At 43.6% G+C, this 18,486-nt stretch overlaps 1 long non-coding RNA gene across 8 annotated transcripts in view; it reads right to left on the bottom strand.

The window, feature by feature from the left end:
• Window positions 1-18,486, bottom strand: part of LOC110524410 — a 132,116-nt gene that overhangs the window by 41,185 nt on the left and 72,445 nt on the right. The window contains exons 1-2 of one of the 8 annotated variants that reach the window (XR_005051836.1): window positions 16,114-16,200; window positions 15,874-16,003 (exon numbers count right to left, since the gene is read on the bottom strand). The exons of 1 other annotated variant lie outside the window; for it this stretch is intronic. This is a non-coding gene — a long non-coding RNA (uncharacterized LOC110524410). Of the gene's footprint in view, window positions 1-14,862; window positions 15,287-15,873; window positions 16,004-16,113; window positions 16,201-18,486 lie in introns of those variants that run through there. 6 more of the 8 variants (XR_002473585.2, XR_005051840.1, XR_002473584.2 and 3 more) reach the window with 6 other exon arrangements.

Below are 18,486 nucleotides of genomic sequence, written 5' to 3'. Positions count from 1 at the left end.
ATCGTCTTAACGAGAATCTCCCCTTTCTACAATGGGGTCACATCAGTTTATAGCCCAAACGGTTTTCGTGATAAGACCGATTTTCTGGATGTCTCATGGTTTGACAAACACGGCTGTAGCTCAGCAACCTTCCACCCCAGATGCGAAAGGCCGCCATAGGCAGATGTGGTGGATTGAGAAGCAGCCCATGCTGAAAGGGATTTTTTTATTGACAGGGAGGGGGGGGGGGGGGATCACACCATGGAGTTAATGTGAGAAGACCAGAAAGACCTGAGACACAGTACCCTCTACCATCAGACAAGACATGACTTGACACACATTTCTCATTTCCTTAGCTTTCTTACCCTTTCTTTAAACACTAGTTGTAGAATTTCACAACTAGCTCATAAAGGCCTGTGGCCCACGGGAAGATAAATCTTTGGCGTTTGCCTGTCTGTGAAAAGCAAAGAGAGCCTTTGACTTATGGAGGCTTACGACGTCCATTGTCACCATTAGGAATGGCAGGAACTCCATGGGAAAGATCCCAATGTGCTGTAGCGATCCTTTAAACACCAGCATAAAGAAAGGAGGAGGGGGGAAATAGTGGCAAGTGCATGCAACAGTTTGCAACATCTGCCTTTCTGTGTGTGTGTGTGTGTGTGCGTGCGTGCGTGCGTGCGTGCGTGCGTGCGTGCGTGCGTGTGTGTGTGTGTGTGTGTGTGTGTGTGTGTGTGTGTGTGTGTACGTGCCCCTGCCAGAGAGCACTTAATAGCTGTCAGCTCTTTACCTCCCACTGTTAACATCTGCTATGCTTAACGTTGCCATGTAACTCAGTAGTACAGCAGATACAGGCTAATAGAATCAAATGATCCCACGCTGCCAACCCTCATCACGTTACACGCACACATTTCATTATGACGCAACAAGCAGATTTGTTGTTAGATGATTATCAATCTAGAGTAAGCTTGAGGCTGGTGTAAAACCGAAACATACTGCTCACGTAAGGCGTATAAGTAATCTGCTTAAATCCCTATTTTCTTATCACATCATATTCATATTAAATTAGTAGCTAATAGCATGTAACAAGAGTTACATACAGTTTATGGTCAATTCCTGCTGTTTAAGTATATCATTTCGGACATTCAATTCAAACGGCAATTCTTAGCTACATGTTGTTTCTGAAAATGTTTTCAGCTGAAGTGAGTCTTTTTGATAATAACATTTTACTTTAATATATGCACATTACACATTTAGTTACCATTTGAGATTTTTCAGGTGCGGATTTTGAACAATGTCAAAGTATCTGCCATACTTTTAGTAGTAATGAACTGACTAGTCGACCAAGATACAAGACCCGCCTCTGCAATAATGTACATTTAAAAAGAGCTCTGTTTCTAAGTGAGTGTGTCTGGGAGTGTGAAAGGCCAGGACAGAGGAACAATGACAGCTGTCTGTCTGTCTCTGGCATGGCATTGTTGCTCAGGCATTTGGGCCAGGACCTGACATACATCCAAGATGCAGACTCGCTGGACTACCCCCAACTACCCCCAATTCCCCCATTGATGTTTGTTCAAAATCAATAAAAAATGATCTTGGAGTCCATATGCCATTTGGCAGCTCCATCTTGTGGCGTCATCTTTAGAATATAGAGGCCATACTGTACAATGGAGTAGCCGAGCGCATGTAATTTGTCAGGCTAATCTCCAGCACACTTACATTGATTTTTCCCCCTCTCCTGATTCCTTAGCCTCTAGTCATTATGAACACAAAAACGAACTTAATCATATAGTGTGTTAATGCATGGGTCACAATAACCTCCATGTTCTTGCCCTCTGGTAATTTCAGGCTTTCTTTATATTTTCTTCTGAAGTCTTTTTACAGGTCACTGTCCTATTTTTGGACAATGGAAAATGTGCAGTTGCGCAAATGTTGGCCTAATCTTTTCTGAACTAGAATAGAAATGTATTCAAAAATCTCTTCTTCTCTCTCCTTGATTATGTTTTCTAAACTGTATGTTTGATATGATCATACACAGGGAGTGTTCTCTTCAAATCTATTTTATATACACTGCCTTCAAAAAGTATTCACACCCCTTGACCTTTTCACATTTTGTTGTGTTACAATGTGGGATTAAAATTGATTTATTTCAGATTTTTGGGGGGGTAAATGATTTACACAAAATACTTTGTAATGTCAAAGTGGAATAAAAATAAAAATGTGAAAAATAAAACACGATCACAAATGTGTTGATTTGATAAGTATTCAACCCCATGAGTCAATACATGTTAGAATCCCCTTTGGCATAGATTACAGCTGTGATTCTTTCTGGGTAAGTCTCTAAGAGCTTTCCACACCTGGACTGTGCAACATTTGCCCATTATTCTTTTGAAAATTCTTCAAGCTCTGTCAAATTGGTTGTTGATTATTGCTAGACAACCATTTTCAGGTCTTGCAATAGATTTTCAAGCAGATTTATGTCAAAACTGTAAATTGGCCACTAGTAAAAATTCCCTTTTTTTCTTGGTATGCAACTCCAGTGTGGTTTTGGCCTTGTGTTTTAGATTATTGTCCTGCTGAAAGGTGAATTCATCTCCTGGTGTCTGGCGGAAAGCAGATTGAACCAGGTTTTTCTCTAGGATTTTGCCCATGTTTAGCTCCATTTCATTTATTTTCCATCCTGAAAAACATTCCAGTCCTTAACGATTACAAGATTACCCATAACATGATGCAGCCACCACTATGCTTAAAAATATGGAGTGTAGTACACTTTGTATTCAGAACCAAAATGTAATTGCTTTGCCACATTTTTACAGTATTGCTTTAGTGCCTTGTTGCGAACAGGATGCATGTTTTGTACGATTTTATTCTATACGGGCTTCCTTCTTTTCCCTCTGTCAATTAGGTTAGTGTTGTGGAATAATTACAATGTTGTTGATCCACCCTCAGTTTCCTCCTATCACAGCCATTAAACTCTGTAACTGTTTTAAAGTCGCCATTGGCCTCATGGTTTACTTCCTCTCCGGCAACTGAGTTAGGAAGGACGCCTGTATCTTTGTAGTGACTGGGTTTATTGATACACAATACAAACTGTAATTAATAACTAACACCATGTTCAAAGGATATTAAATGTCTCTTTTTACCCATCTACCTCCCTGATCTTTGTGGTTTATTCTGTGTTTGAAATTCACTGCTGGACTGAGGGACCTTGTATGTGTGGGGGTACAGAGATGAGGTAGTCATTCAAAAATCATGTTAAACACTATTATTGCACACAGAGTAAGTCCATGCAGTTTATTTCACTTGTTAAGCACATTTTTTTTGCTCCTGAACGTATTTAGGCTTGCCATAACAAAAGGGTTGAATAATTATTGACTCAAGACATTTCAGCTTTTCATTTCTAATTAATTAGTAAACATTTCTAAAAAACATAATTCCACTTTGGCATTAGGTAGTGTGTGTAGGACAGTGACACAAAACCTAAATTGAATCCATTTTAAATTCAGGCTGTAACAACAAAATATAGAAAAGATAAAGGGGTGTGAATACTTTCTGAAGGCACTGTATGCCATTTGAGACAAAGATTGTGTTATTTTAATTACTTCATCGTTTGTGTTGTATATAATCAAATCATTGTTGTCGAACCCTATTGAATTCTACAAAAAATATTTATATGGCCTTGGTATAGCCCACCTGATAATTCCTAACATCGGACATGTTGTATTAGAGCTAATAGACAAACCTAATTTCTCCATATATCAATGGTACTCAGTCCTGAATAAAGTATACCATTCAAAGGAGCTTACTGGCTACCTCATGCCTGCATTAATAACTGTGATGGATTTAACCCTTCTACCATCAATCAGGCTGAGAGACTACTCTGGATGGCGGTGATGATAATGTTGTTGGTTGTTTTTTGGGGGGATTACAATCCACTCCAGAGCAGAGTTTGATTTTAAGTGGATGTCCTCTATATAGTAGCTGGTAAGACACACAACATACTGTTATACTCGTGCCATTCAGAACAATGGTTCTCACAGAGCATGACAACGTGGCACAGCACTAAGCCTATTAGTCTTTTCACCTTCCCAGAGTTCTGCTCAAAATGCCACGTATCAATAGGGGTTGCTGTACTATCGTGAACCTTATTAAAGAATCCAAGCATATCCAGCACTATCACAAACAACACACTGTGAATCTGTATTTCTTGTGTTGTTTGCCAGAAGTATAATTTACACCAAAGCTCTTGAAAAAAAAAACTCTTGTGGCATCTGTGTCACCTACTCTCTTAAAGGCTTTACTCCTCATGTGCTTATCTGCTCCAGTCAAATGTATTTCTTATCGAAGAGAGTGAGGGGGGAGCCTTCTGACAATACTGCTGTTATCAAATTTCTTCAGCCGAGTCCCCATGTCATTCAGCAGTCAGATGGTCTCCAGTTTGATTGATGGATGGGCTTCCCAACAAATAAAAAGGGATCAACAGCTTTGCACCTCTCTCCCCATCGGAGACCCGAGTGAAACATTCCTCCGTAACAAAGGCGGGATTACGGATGTATTAGCTCTCCATCGACCACGGCCTCCTGCTCCTGTCAATACTTTGCACATAATAACCTGAAGCAACGATAAGGAAACAAAAGGCAGGCGAGATAGGAGCTGGATGGGAAGATAAATCAATAGGAGTGAGGGAAAGTTTTTTCAAAGACACACTGTCAGGCCTGGGGAAGAATTTCTTCGGACGAAGCGATGGGATAATGGCCCCTGACACGAGGACAATGAGCCCTCCAGGCCCATCAGGGGACTGCCGGTTGGTCGGTCGGCTGGCCTCAATAGGACCAGGAAGATAAGAGGCACAGGGGACGGTCGGTGAGTCTACTCAGCCCCACTCACAGGGACACAACACAAGGGCTGTGCTGGACCCTCAGCCCTCTGGCATCCTCAATGCTCCTTCTGTTAGTTTCTATCGTTATGCAACATGTATTTCAATGAATCGCTGATGTACTGAGTGAACAGTGTCCACATAGCTTTGCAGAGGCTCCTCATGAGTGTCTGTCTGAACATATCAAGGTTACATTCACATTTCCTCTAGCCATTCCTGATCATTTTCACTTCTTCTCTGAAAGGCCCAAGGTAACTCATGTGATTTATGGCTTTATGTGGACACATTTCTGGAATAGTATAAAGCCTTTCCATTTACCAACCCTGAGCGACTACCGGAAGTCTATAAGTGTCTCCAGTGACAAAGAAACATTTTGGAGGATTTGTTGGTTCACAAATCTGGGGAGGTTATACAGTACTAATAACTGGATGAGAGGAAGTCAGGGTAATTGTTTCCCCATTCCTAATTAATTAATTTCCCTCCTGTTTCACAAACCATCATATGTCTGGTGTTGGAAGGTGCAAGTAATAAAGAAAGAAAGAAAGAAATAAAGAAAGAAAGAGAGAGAGAGAGGGGGGGGGAACTAGAGCTCTGGAAAATTAATGAGAAATGAGAAAAGAGGGCTATGCATGTTCTGTCTGCAGAAGGCTGTCACACAAAGACACAATAAACCCTCGGAACAAACAGGCACTTCAAAAAAATAGCCCAGAAACAGTGAGCAAATTCAATTACAGAAGTAATTAGAAGATATAGGGCAAGGCTGCCTTTTGGGACTGTGCCAGAAAACATGAATTAATAGGAGTGAATAGGAGGAGGTTGCACTGGTAATTAAGAGGCAATCACCTATGTCAATGAATACCTTAAAAAAAACACAGAATGGAAACTATTAATTCAGTGATCAAAAATATTTTGAAGATGATTAATACAGCAAATTCATTTTCAAAGACTCATTTCTGGAAAGATAGCAAGACAATTGCACATAATGTGCTCCTTCTGGCATTTATATTGCTAATTAAATTTTGATAATTTGCAGAGGCATTTGAGAATTATCTGTAAAACAGCAAAGGCAGCATTTGGCAAATATTGTCTTTACTGTTTAACAGTGCTTTCAGTTCTTGCACCAGCAGAGATCTGATAAAAGCCTGTCTTCAAACTGAGACCTTTCAAAGCAAACTGAGCAAAAACTTACAATTTCACTTCAACTTCTCTTATCATTCATTAGTGCCTCCTCCTAATGAGACAATAGCAGCAATTAAATTACCAGATAAGAATAAAATAAATAATAACTTTGCTGATTTACCTCCCACGGGAGAAGCTATCGTTTCTGCCTGATGAATTTTGTATAACCACACACTGTGTTTGTAAACTAATTAATCCATTGACAAAATCCCGAAAGATGAAAAGCTTTGAGCTCCATAAAGAGGTAACAGATAGAGAGGACTAAAGCGAGTTGCAGATTAAAAGAGTGTTGGAGTAAATAAACAACAAGCCACATTGCACTGTGAAAAATAGTTTTGTGTCGCCTACGCAGAACATACAGTGAGTGTACAAAACATTAAGAACACCTTCATAATATTGAGTTGCGCTCAGTCAGAAGAGTTGCCCTCAGAACAGCCTCAATTTGTCAGGGCATGGACTCTACAAGGTGTCGAAAGCGTTCCACAGGGATGCTGGCCCATGTTGACTCCAATGCTTCCTACAGTTGTGTCAAGTTGGCTGGATGTCCTTTGGGTGGTGGACCATTCTTGATACACACGGGAAACTGTTGAGCGTGAAAAACCCAGCAGCATTGCCGTTCTTGACACGGTGCGCCTGGCACCTACTCAATATTTTGTCTTGCCCATTCACCCTCTGAATGGTACACATACACAATTCATGTCTCAATTGTCTCAAGGCTTAACAATCCTTCTTAAACCTGTCTCCTCCCCTTCATCTACACTGATTGAAGTGGATTTAACAAGTGACATCAATAAGGGATCATAGCTTTCACTTGGTCAGTCTATGTCTATGTATTGGAATGTATGTTTCATGCAGTCAGTGTATATGGTATTATTTTCATCCAATGGTTCTCAATCATAATCATTCTTATTAATCATTCAGTTCTAAATAATGATATGTGATAAAGAGTGTGTGCAGTGCTGGAACACCACTGGCAAGACATGGTACACGGTACAGATCATGGCGGAATTGCTATAGACTGAAAACCTAAACTTTGAGCTCTATTCATTCATAAGTCCCTGCTACTGGAGCACATAAACAGAGAGAAAACACCTACTGTAGCAGTGAAGGTGCTCCTTATACCCTGAGTAGAATTCATTTAAGATCAAACTCGAGTCTTATAATTTTCATCATATCTATCTTTTGAAGGAAAGAAATGGGGACCAAGCAGGGTGCTCCAATGAGATGAATTTTAAGTTCAAGATCTTTGAGGATTAGCCTTTCTTTTTGTAAAATAGGAGATTTCCATACACAATATTTCCATATTCATACGTGTTAGCATTTAGAGCCACTTTATGACTGATATGAGAGGAAAATTCCACTTAATATTATCAACAGTGACGATCTGGGGTCATAAAAGCCCAATACCCTGAAGGGGATGGATAACACTAATATGCTTTCACATTTCAATGGGGAACTAGTCCCTTATTTACAGCAGAAAGTATATCATTTACTGCAGAGTGTAGAGAGAAAAGTGGATGGACATAGACTGACTGGCCCTCAGAGTTTATCATCATCGCCAAGAGATGAATTCTGAAAGACCAATTATCACTTAAATGGAATTAAGCCCAAAGATGGACTGTCATGGTCAACATTCTATTTTCCCAGTCAAGTCTTGAGGGAGCATCGCTCTGAACCAAAGACCCAAAACAAACTTAACTGGAAATGTGATTAGTGTTTAAAGTATCCAAATCATTAATGATCAAACACGGCACTCCGTTTCAGCACGGTCATGTGAGGCAGAGATTATACATGTGATCTGGAGGCTTAAACGATTTAGTCAATTATGAACGTTATCTAAAATGCTTTAATTTCCTATTCAGCCCTTCCATAGGAGCGTCACATTTGTCAATGATGCGTGATTAAACACAGATTGCAACAACATGAGATCTGTCACATCTGGTGGCAGAGGGACCTGAGATCTTAACGAAGGAATGAGGGAGGATTCAAACTTTCCCTCTTCAGCCTTGGCATCCGATTAACACCAGGCTTTGGTGGGATGCCAGCGATGGGGCCATCTGTGTCCCTTAACCCTCAAGATGGCAGATGTAGAAGCAGATTGATTTTCGATTCAGCTGGATACACAATCACTGCTTCATGAACGTCAAGTGCGAGCTGTGACTTGCTACCGTTTCCTGTCATTTTCAGCCAACTCAAATGAGGCAATAAATCACATCTGTACCCAAATTAAATAATTTTCACTCTATACAGGAGAGAGAATTTACCTATAATAGAGACTAGGGTAATTACTTATCCTAATAGCTAACTTTAAAAAAGTTTTTTTGTATCCTTTGATTCACACTAGATGTGCCTTGTGATTTCAACTATCCATTACAAATTTTCAACAATGTTTCCATTTAGCAATGACAATGTGACATTACTATGGGTTTACATGATATCAGATGGAACCATGTCAGAGGTAAGGGTGGCCAGGTCTTCTCCACAGTCAGGGGGCCAGTCTCAGTCAAGCAAGCCAGCCTCCCCTTTGCCTTTTCATTTGTAATATTGAGCTCCGTATCTTAGCCCCTGCCTGCACCTCACTGACTTCCATTCAATATCCAAATAACCGTGTTTTTGTGGTGGTAATTGCTCTCGTTTTCTCAGCGCCCCACGGTGGCTTTACTTCTTACCAGCCTGCGGTAGATGGAGACTCCTCTGGTCCCAGTTTGTGAGTGGTGGAGACTCCTATGGACCCATTGTGAGAGGTGGAGACTCATCTGGCCCCAGACTGTGAGGGGTGGAGACCTCTCTGCCCCCAGACTGTGAGTGGTGGAGACTCTTCTGGCCCCAGTCTGTGAGTGGTGGAGACTCTTCTGGCCCCAGTCTGTGAGTGGTGGAGACTTTTCTGGCCCCAGTCTGTGAGTGGTGGAGACTCTTCTGGTCCCAGTCTGTGAGTGGTGGAGACTCTTCTGGCCCCTGTCTGTGAGTGGTGGAGACTTTTCTGGCCCCAGTCTGTGAGTGGTGGAGACTCTTCTGGTCCCAATCTGTGAGTGGTGGAGACTCCTCTGGCCCCAGACTGTGAGGGGTGGAGACCTCTCTGCCCCCAGACTGTAGGTGGTGGAGACTCTTCTGGCCCCAGTCTGTGAGTGGTGGAGACTCTTCTGGCCCCAGTCTGTGAGTGGTGGAGACTCTTCTGGCCCCAGTCTGTGAGTGGTGGAGACTCCTCTGGCCCCAGACAGTGAGGGGTGGAGTCCTCTCTGGCCCCAGTCTGTGAGTGGTGGAGACTTTTCTGGACCCAGTCTGTGAGTGGTGGAGACTTATCTAGCCCCAGTCTGTGAGTGGTGGAGACTCTTCTGGCCCCAGACTGTGAGTGTTGGAGACCCCTCTGGCCCCAGTCTGTGAGTGATGAAGACTCCTCTGGCCCCAGTCTGTGAGTGGTGGAGACTCCTCTGGCCCCAGTCTGTGAGTGGGAGCCTCCTCTGTCCCCAGTCTGTGAGTTGTGGAGACTCTTCTGGCTCCAGTCTGTAAGTGATGGAGACTCCTCTGGTCCCAGTCTGTGAGTGGTGGAGACTCTTCTGGCCCCAGTCTGTGAGTGGTGGAGACTCTTCTGGCCCCAGACTGTGAGTGTTGGAGACCCCTCTGGCCCCAGTCTGTGAGTGATGAAGACTCCTCTGGCCCCAGTCTGTGAGTGGTGGAGACTCCTCTGGCCCCAGTCTGTGAGTGGGAGACTCCTCTGTCCCCAGTCTGTGAGTTGTGGAGACTCTTCTGGCTCCAGTCTGTAAGTGATGGAGACTCCTCTGGCCCCAGTCTGTGAGTGGTGGAGACTCCTCTGGCCCCAGACTGTGAGTGGTAGAGACCTCTCTGGCCCCAGCATGTGAGAGGTGGAGACTCATCTGGCCCCAGACTGTGAGTGGTGGAGACTTTTCTAGCCCCAGTCTGTGAGTGGTGGAGACTTTTCTGGCCCCAGTCTGTGAGTGGTGGAGACTTTTCTAGCCCCAGGCTGTGAGTGGTGGAGACTCTTCTGGCCCCAGACTGTGAGTGTTGGAGACCCCTCTGGCCCCAGTCTGTGAGTGATGAAGACTCCTCTGGCCCCAGTCTGTGAGTGGTGGAGACTCCTCTGGCCCCAGTCTGTGAGTGGGAGACTCCTCTGTCCCCAGTCTGTGAGTTGTGGAGACTCTTCTGGCTCCAGTCTGTAAGTGATGGAGACTCCTCTGGCCCCAGTATGTGAGTGGTGGAGACTCCTCTGGCCCCAGACTGTGAGTGGTGGAGACCCCTCTGGCCCCAGTCTGTTAGTGGTGGAGACTCCTCTGGCCCCAGCATGTGAGAGGTGGAGACTCATCTGTCCCCAGAGAGAGGGCTGGTGGTGGGATAGTGTGTTCTGTGGGCTAATAAGACTCTTTTCAGCTCTGCACCACATCTTCTCCACCACACATATCAGCACACAGCCAATGACACCTGACACCCTCAAGCCATACATAGGTTTCTATAAGAGATGGTGACAGCAGAGGTCTTCCACGCCTTTTCAATCCACAGCGGTCCGAACTACAGTCCCACTGTAACGTGTTTCATTGACTGGCTTAATATCATCCAAATTGACAATTATGACGTGGTATAAAAGAATTAAACAAAATATTTCATTTTGAGGAGGCAACTGCAAAACAGCTGAATAGCTCGTAAAAATGTTATTCCCTTATGTCTCTCCAACCATGGGAAAGATCTGACCCAGCTGAAATTCCCCAAAACTCCATCAGAAGTTGAAAATTGAAAAGCCATTGATCTTTATTTTGAGACAGTCCAGCCCTTTGTGATGTGAGCAGCACAGCCACCCTTTTTCCATGTGGGAAAGGAGAAGTGTCCTCCCTGCTGTTGACCTCCAGTCTATGGGAACACCCTGTCTGGTCTTCTTGCCTGCCATCCATCCCCTGGGGACAGGCCGGACAGAACTACAAGGCTCCCTCTGGACTGTCCAGGAATCTCAGTAATCCAACATGCAGCATAGCACACCAACAGTCATGCATACCCACACACACACACACACACACACACACACACACACACACACACACGCACAAAGGCAGGTAGACAGATGCATGCACACACTCAAGCACACAAACACACACATCACAGTGTGTTTGACTTTCTGCATATTGAAAGAGATTTACACTGACAGTAAAATCCCACATTTCAATCATCTGTGTTATCTCAGTACAGATAGCGGCAGACAAAATCTGCTATTCAAAAACTATTATTGTTCATCTAACTGGCCATTTGATTTCCCTCTAATCTTATTTCCCTCATATCCCGTTTTTGAACAGGGAACAGTTTCAAGTACTGTCCAACATGCAAGCTGAATTCCTATGACGCCCATGAGCTGCTGGGCCTGGCTGGCTGGGTGTGCAGGTCTCCCACATACAGATCATGTCTAAACACTGTATTGTCCACTACCGGGAAAAACAATCCCCTCTCTGACATTCCCAGCATGAAATGGAAACTAGTCCAAACTGAGGAAATTGTTTTATTTGTCAACTTTACCAGTCACATGTATTTAGGTTTGGAAACTAAACCGTGAAAAAAACATAAATGGCACACATTTCCGCTTGGACAAGTTGTTTTGACTGTACATGGATCGCCCTACTTTCTTCCAGGAGCACACACTTCCATGATTAGTTTTACAACAATTGTGATAGCGATTCACTGATCTGCGAGATCAGACATCACACGAGCATTTGGCGCTTCATGTGGAGAGGCTGCTGTGGTGCTCTTTGTGGACTGAGGGGGGAAAGAGGCTTAATTCCTCCAATGTTAATGTAGAGTAAATTCCTTGTTGGGATGTGGCGGCTGTCGGAAGCTGCCGATGGCCGGTGTGAGCCAGGGTCAGAGCCGCTGCTGGAGATTAGATTTTCTCTCTGCCTGTCCAGAGAGGGAGAGGAGCGCGACGCAATGAGGGGGATTTGCGCTCTCAACCTCGAGGATAGATGTTCCCATCACAAAAAGCCCCACCGCAAATTGCACTTATTGAATAGCTAATTTGGCAGTCTCAGTTCAGCGGGGCTTAAGAGGAGAGAAGAGTGTGAGGAGGATGAACACAAAGCTGCAGAAAACAAAAGGCAGCAGCTCCTGCGAGGCTAGGACTGGATGAGGAGAGCTGCGCCCGGCGAGAGGAGAGGAAGGAGAGAGGAGAGGGTGGGCTGGGGGGCTTCCTGGATGAGGGGCATGCAAGCAGCACACAGAGCATGAGTGAGGCTGCCCAGCCTGCACCCATTGTTTTCTGACATGCCACTACCTTCATTAGCACTGGAGTAGCTAGTCGGCTGTAGGGCAGATAGTCAGTCATCCGTGTGTAACTCTTCATCAGACTGTCATCATGGACAGCACAAAGTTACTCACAGCAGTCTCAACTTTTTAGCCATCGTTTGATATAAGAGCGTGCGATACAACCCAGGTAAACAAAATACCTGAAAATATTTTCTATCCCAACTGGGGAAGAGTTGCTTGCTACTTCAGCATAAATGACTACAAACGTGCCCAAAAGGAAGGCCTTTTCTTTTCACAAGACCTCAAAAGGCTTGGCATGTACACAAGATTAGTAAAGTTGTTTTGATGTCTCCTTGCCAGTAAACTCAATTCCCGTGATCAAAGTGGATCTGTAACATGTTAAAGCTGATCAAAAGCACCGCTGAGATTCTGAATCAGAAAACAACTGACTAGAAATTCCTAAACTCCAGAACCTAAGAACGTAATACCCTTGAATTACCATAATAAAAGAATAACTGCAATAGTAACTACATTAAACATAACAATAATATTTGTTGAAGCCAAGCGTATCTGTATAATAAGCCACAGAATTAAATCACAGTGTATGATGTTGATAGCCGACTGGTTTATTGACACAGTGCATCTGTTTAAAACACGTGTCGTCTTGATTGGAAAATGCTTAGAAATTGTCATAGCCTATATGAAAACAAAAAATGCTGCAGTGCTATGGGTTAATAGTAATGTAGCACCAAATCCACTTCTGCTGCTTTTAGAGTTGAAAAGTTTGAGTGAGTGGAGCTGTTGCCAGCAGCCATATGTTTTCATAACTACTCATCTCCCTCCACTACACCCATCAGTCCCCATTAGCAACTTAATGTCCACCCTAAAACACCAGGCATGGAAACAGATGTGCTTTTTGGACCGAAACATACGTGGAACATAATGGAGAGCACATCCACTGTCCACCAGGCTTACCATCACCGGACCACATTAACAGTTATTCTCTTTTAAAAATGTCACTTGCTTGCACTGCCGACAACTTGGTCTTCTGTTAGCATGTACTCTCACTGAGTGCACATAATGGCTGAAATGGATGATGAAGAGACAGAGGCAGGAAAAAAATACACACATACACAAAGGAGTCCTAAGAAAGGAGCCCTGTAATGTGGTACTCTGCTGCTCAGACCTGAAGGGGTAGGAGGCAGCATCTTTACGGTGTATCCAAGCAGCACTAAAATACACTGTCCGTGCCCAGTCAGGGCCATTTTTCCAAGCCGCAAGGGCTCCTGCATCCTTTACACTACACTGGAAACCCTTTGTACTAATTGCTAGATTGTACCAGATTTTCCAGTTCAATTCCACCCTATAATTGTCTGACAATGATGGGCAAGGAAGGGGAAAACTTCATGCTCCAGCACCGTACGGGGCAGGGGATTGAAAATGACTCAAGGAAGTGAGTCACACATCTGTGTGTGTGTGTGTGTGTGTGGGGGGGGGGGGGGGGGGGGGGGATGCCGACTCCACTGAAGCCCACTCTCCAGCGAGCACAACCGAGAGGAGAACCAAGCCTCCCTTCTATCCCACCACCACCCTACTTCAAACATACATCCTCCTTACACCTCTCCTTTCCTCCACCCCACACTGACACACCACCATTTAGAATGACTAGAATGACACGCTTACACCGCAATACTCTCAATCCTCTCACAAAATTTACTTTGATGTGGTTAGAAAAACACTAATAACTGACAAGTAATACGTACATCAGTCATATATAAACAATACCCAAAACCACAGTAATAACCACATCATATAATACGAAAAATGTACTATATTAATTTGATTTCCGAGGAACTGCAATTCAGTCTGTCTTTTGCTTCAACAAATGATTTTAAGCTGCATGTTCGATTAGACCTTCCCTCGTGTCATCTAAGTGAGAAGTGGCCCACCCCCATTCAGGCAGGCTGGCTACGGTCTGTCACTCTGCATACTATCAGCTGAAGAAAGGATAAATAAATAAATAAGTAACATTACGTCTGTTTGACTTAAATTAATGTGCAGCGAGAGACATAACTATTTTACATGTGTGCTGGTGCAGGCACAGAGCACCTGCAATCCAAAAGGAAAAAGGTACCAGCATAGACCAGCCCTCTCGCCCTCGCCCCCTCCAGGTGCTAGTCTAGTCTACAAACAGCAGTGAAGTAACTGAGCAAGAGAGAGCACATACTGTAACACAGACCCACACACCCTGCCTGCCACGAGCTGCTCTTACCCGACTCTGCCCAGACCTGCACCAACACAGGAGGTATGGTTATTGATCGTCTGCATTCCAAATCAAAACAGCCAGCATGCTCGTCTTTAGTCGTTCCACACACTCCATACATACATTTGCACCTGAGCACAAATTTCCTCACAGGGTCAAAGATCCAGAAAGAAAGAAAGAAAGAAAGAAAGAAAGAAAGAAAGAAAGAAAGAAAGAAAGAAAGAAAGAAAGAAAGAAAGAAAGAGGGAGAAGCAGAAAGAGAGGGAAAGGGAGAAAGGAAGAGAGAGACCAGCATACAAGAGGAGAAACAGCTGTGTAGTAGCAGTCAGCTTACCTTTTCCCCGCACTGCTCTTAGGGCCTAGACCTGCAGACACATCCATGGTGGTCTCCCCCTAAGCCCAGAGCCCATATTGAGTGAAGCAAGGCCGCCTCATGACTCCCACAGCCCGGCAGCTCTGCGCTTTAGCAACTAGAAGAGCACAAGACTAACATGTCTTCCCCTCTGCCTCAGCCTGCTTTAGTGTAAGGGGAGCTAGGAATGCACTGGCTATAGACTTTTGTCCAAGCTGTAGGTCTTTTTTAGTGAAGCAAGATTAGTTCATACAAAACTCAACAATACAGCACCGAAACCCATTGTTGATATTCAACATTTTTCACATAGCGGGACAGAATAGACAATACGGTAGCTAGGAAACCATGGGCTGGATTACAAACTGATAATATCTCATCCTTTCGCAGGCCTGTAATCCTTTTCATTGAGCGGTGGACGGAGCAGACGTAAACCAAAATCAATATCGGTGTAACTGGACTGGGGGTGCGGGGGTGTCAGGATGTTTTCACATTGCTGCACCCTTCACAAGATTTTTGTTGTTGTTGAGATTCAGACGGGCTTTACACTACAGATCTGCTCCGCTTGGAAACAGACCTGAATAGACACTTCTACATAAGCCAGTCTTAGCTTGCTTTCAAAATGATGACTATCACAAAATACTATACTGCTATAAAAAAAGAGTGTTTGTTACAGTACAATTTACAATTGAACAAATCAATGTGCAAAACTGCACTCCCCCCCAACCCAAACAATGTGTTTTTATGTGAAATATGTTTCAGGAAAAATACAGAAACATTGGCACCAATGTGCATTTTAATTGTAATATAATTTGAGTAATAATAATAAAGTATATTTGCACAGGCATTTACATAATAACCCAAATGAACCTTTAATTGTTTGATAATTTAACATCAACATTACAGTTGTGAAACATATATTCAAACAGGTATGAATTATTCCAAGTTAAAACCACAGAGGCAGGTGAAGAGCAAAAGGCTGATGAGAGATCTTACCATGGCTGCTGTACCTGTGTGACTGATCCACTCCCTGCTCTGCTCCAGCTGCCATGTTTTTCCAGGGCTCCTGAATCCTCTAGGGTAGCCAGAGAGAAGGGATCGTTCAACCCCTTTCTTTTCACCACTTCTGCAATTGACCAATTGACAACTGATTGATGGTTATCTTTTCACAACAAAAAAGGGAGAAATTACCATCTCTAAAGCTATGTACAGTAAAAAGCCCCAAGAGTAAATTACATGTTGCTAAAATCCCTCCTTCACTCAGTCCTCACGATGGCAGGCAAACAAAAAAGTTTCCTTTTTGCCACTTCTGGGGCACTGTAGATTTGGCCTTCCCTGCCAACTGCACAGAGAACTTGACAGCTTCTTTAAATGGGGGAGCACAAAGGGCCTTGAATGAGGGATGGTACCATGCCGGACGGCCATTCTCCGGAAAGGCCTATTCTTTGCATTGAAAACAGAAGGCTTGTGAAAAAACAGATAAGCCATATCTGAATAAGAGCTGGGACACTGCTTCAAGTGACCTTGGGGAGGGGGAGATTCTATGTAGCGAAGCTTTTCAGATAAGCACAGTGCATTCTCTGCATCCAAATAAACAGACCAAATAGAAGCAGCACAGTTGCTTATCAAATCTTTGCTTGGTTGAGTCACCTTTTCATGCATCCAGTGCTCACTGTGTTTCATCAAGATCAGTCAAATAGAACAGTGAAATACATCAGGAGCCCTCCTCTCATTAATACATCTACTACACCTAACCATGCACTATCCAATGCAGTGACAGTGACTTATTATGCTTAAGCAATTATTTTTTGCCCCTGATGGTCTACATAGCACATACCCCCCATCTCTGAGCATCCTGAATGGCCTGAGAGTAAAGAAAGGAGAAAGTAGGGATGGAGGGGGGCTGAGGAGGAGGATGTCTGGGGGCCAGTGATGCAGGCAGCCCCAGCCCAGAACACTCAGCTGCCAACAGGGGCCAGGGCTCGCCTCTCCTCTTTGTATGGAAGCACAATCCTCAAACCCCCCTTTTCCTTTTCACAGCCTCTCAATCAGAGCAGATGGGACCCAACCAAGAAGACATCAACTTTGGAGGAGTAGAGTCCTCTATTCAAGGACCCCAGTTAGAGAGAAGCTTCTCTGTCAAACAGACCAGTGTTTAAGCATGTTGCTCCAGACATAACGCCCTAATGTATGAACATAATATGTAATAGGTAAATATTGTTTACAACCGAACCCAATGTTATCTCTAGAATTTGACATACAGTTATTCCCTACTCAAACAGAACGGAACATACTTCATCCTAATTCTTTTGATTTGTTTGATTTCAATTCCTAGATACATGATGCGTCAGCCACGTTTTATTAATGAACCGCTGTAGGGAACTCTCAAATTGATATAAACAAATTGATAACAGGAGAAGGGAAGCAAAGGGTGTAGATATTGGCACCATGCTGTTTTCCTCCACTTGGTAACAATCTGTTGGGTTTAATTGTTCATTCATGGTATGAATACTTAAATAGGTGGCTCAGCATCAGGTCAGGATAATGACTCTATCCTTAGCTACTGAACCCAAATTGCTACTCGTTTCATGTTACCATGGAAATATTCCACAATGTCTATGATTACACTTCAGTGTTACATATTGAGGCATACTGTAGTTCGCAATGAAGACATCTCCACACACACACTTCCATTCTCTCTCCTTTCTCCTTCCCTCTTCCTCTTTCATACACACAGGCTTGATTCCTTTACTGTATGTCTTGATATAATTGGTAACATTTTAAAATGAAATAGGGTTTAAATCAGGGATACATGTGGCCCAAAAACCAAATAAATCTAGTGGAGTCAAACCAAATTGAAAGATAACATTTTCAGTTCAACAGTCTTGGCTGTCTGATCCTGTGTGTTGTGGTCCTCAGGTCAGAGCCACTGATCGACCAGAATACTGAACAAAGCAGTGATGGACAGTTGGACACACAAGGTCAGGAACATCTCAGCCTTTACACACCATCTATCACACATCAGGCCTGGCGTAAACACAACCTGGGCTCTCACTACGTCTCTCAGCATCGATCGCTTCCTGCCACAACATCCACAGCAACACATAGTAAAAACGTTCAGACATATCATTTTATTTTCTCTCTACTCCGTTTTTTATGAAATTAGCTTTAGCAGAGAAAGGTAAAACAAAACAATAAATAACACATGAATAAGACATTGCAATAAATATAGAATATTTGTCATTTATACATATGCGTTTTACCATTTTGGTGTGGTTTGTGTGGGTGCAACATCCATGACGGAGCCTATAGAAAATTCTTGATGAAGAGCCTGCCTGTGCCAGTGCCAGCCCCTGAGGCCTCTGTCCCCTGCCTCTGTGGCTCTCTCTCCATGGGGAAATGTGATTACATGTGTATGAGTGGTAGGTGCTGAGCAGAGAGCGGCTGACACCCGGGAGGCACACTTTGCCACCTCCATGTAAGCCTCTTGTCCAAACAAGTCAGATCTGGGGGTGAGGCAAGACACCCCAAATTGTCTCTCTCAGTGTGACCCTGTCAATCAATGAGGATGTCGGTTACCTCCGGAGTGACAACACAGAAATAGCCATC

Source organism: Oncorhynchus mykiss, chromosome 5, assembly GCF_013265735.2.
Source record: "Oncorhynchus mykiss isolate Arlee chromosome 5, USDA_OmykA_1.1, whole genome shotgun sequence".
NCBI classification, from domain to species: domain Eukaryota; kingdom Metazoa; phylum Chordata; class Actinopteri; order Salmoniformes; family Salmonidae; genus Oncorhynchus; species Oncorhynchus mykiss.
Note: the sequence above shows the minus strand (reverse complement) of the source record. Positions and strands in the feature narration are given on the sequence as shown.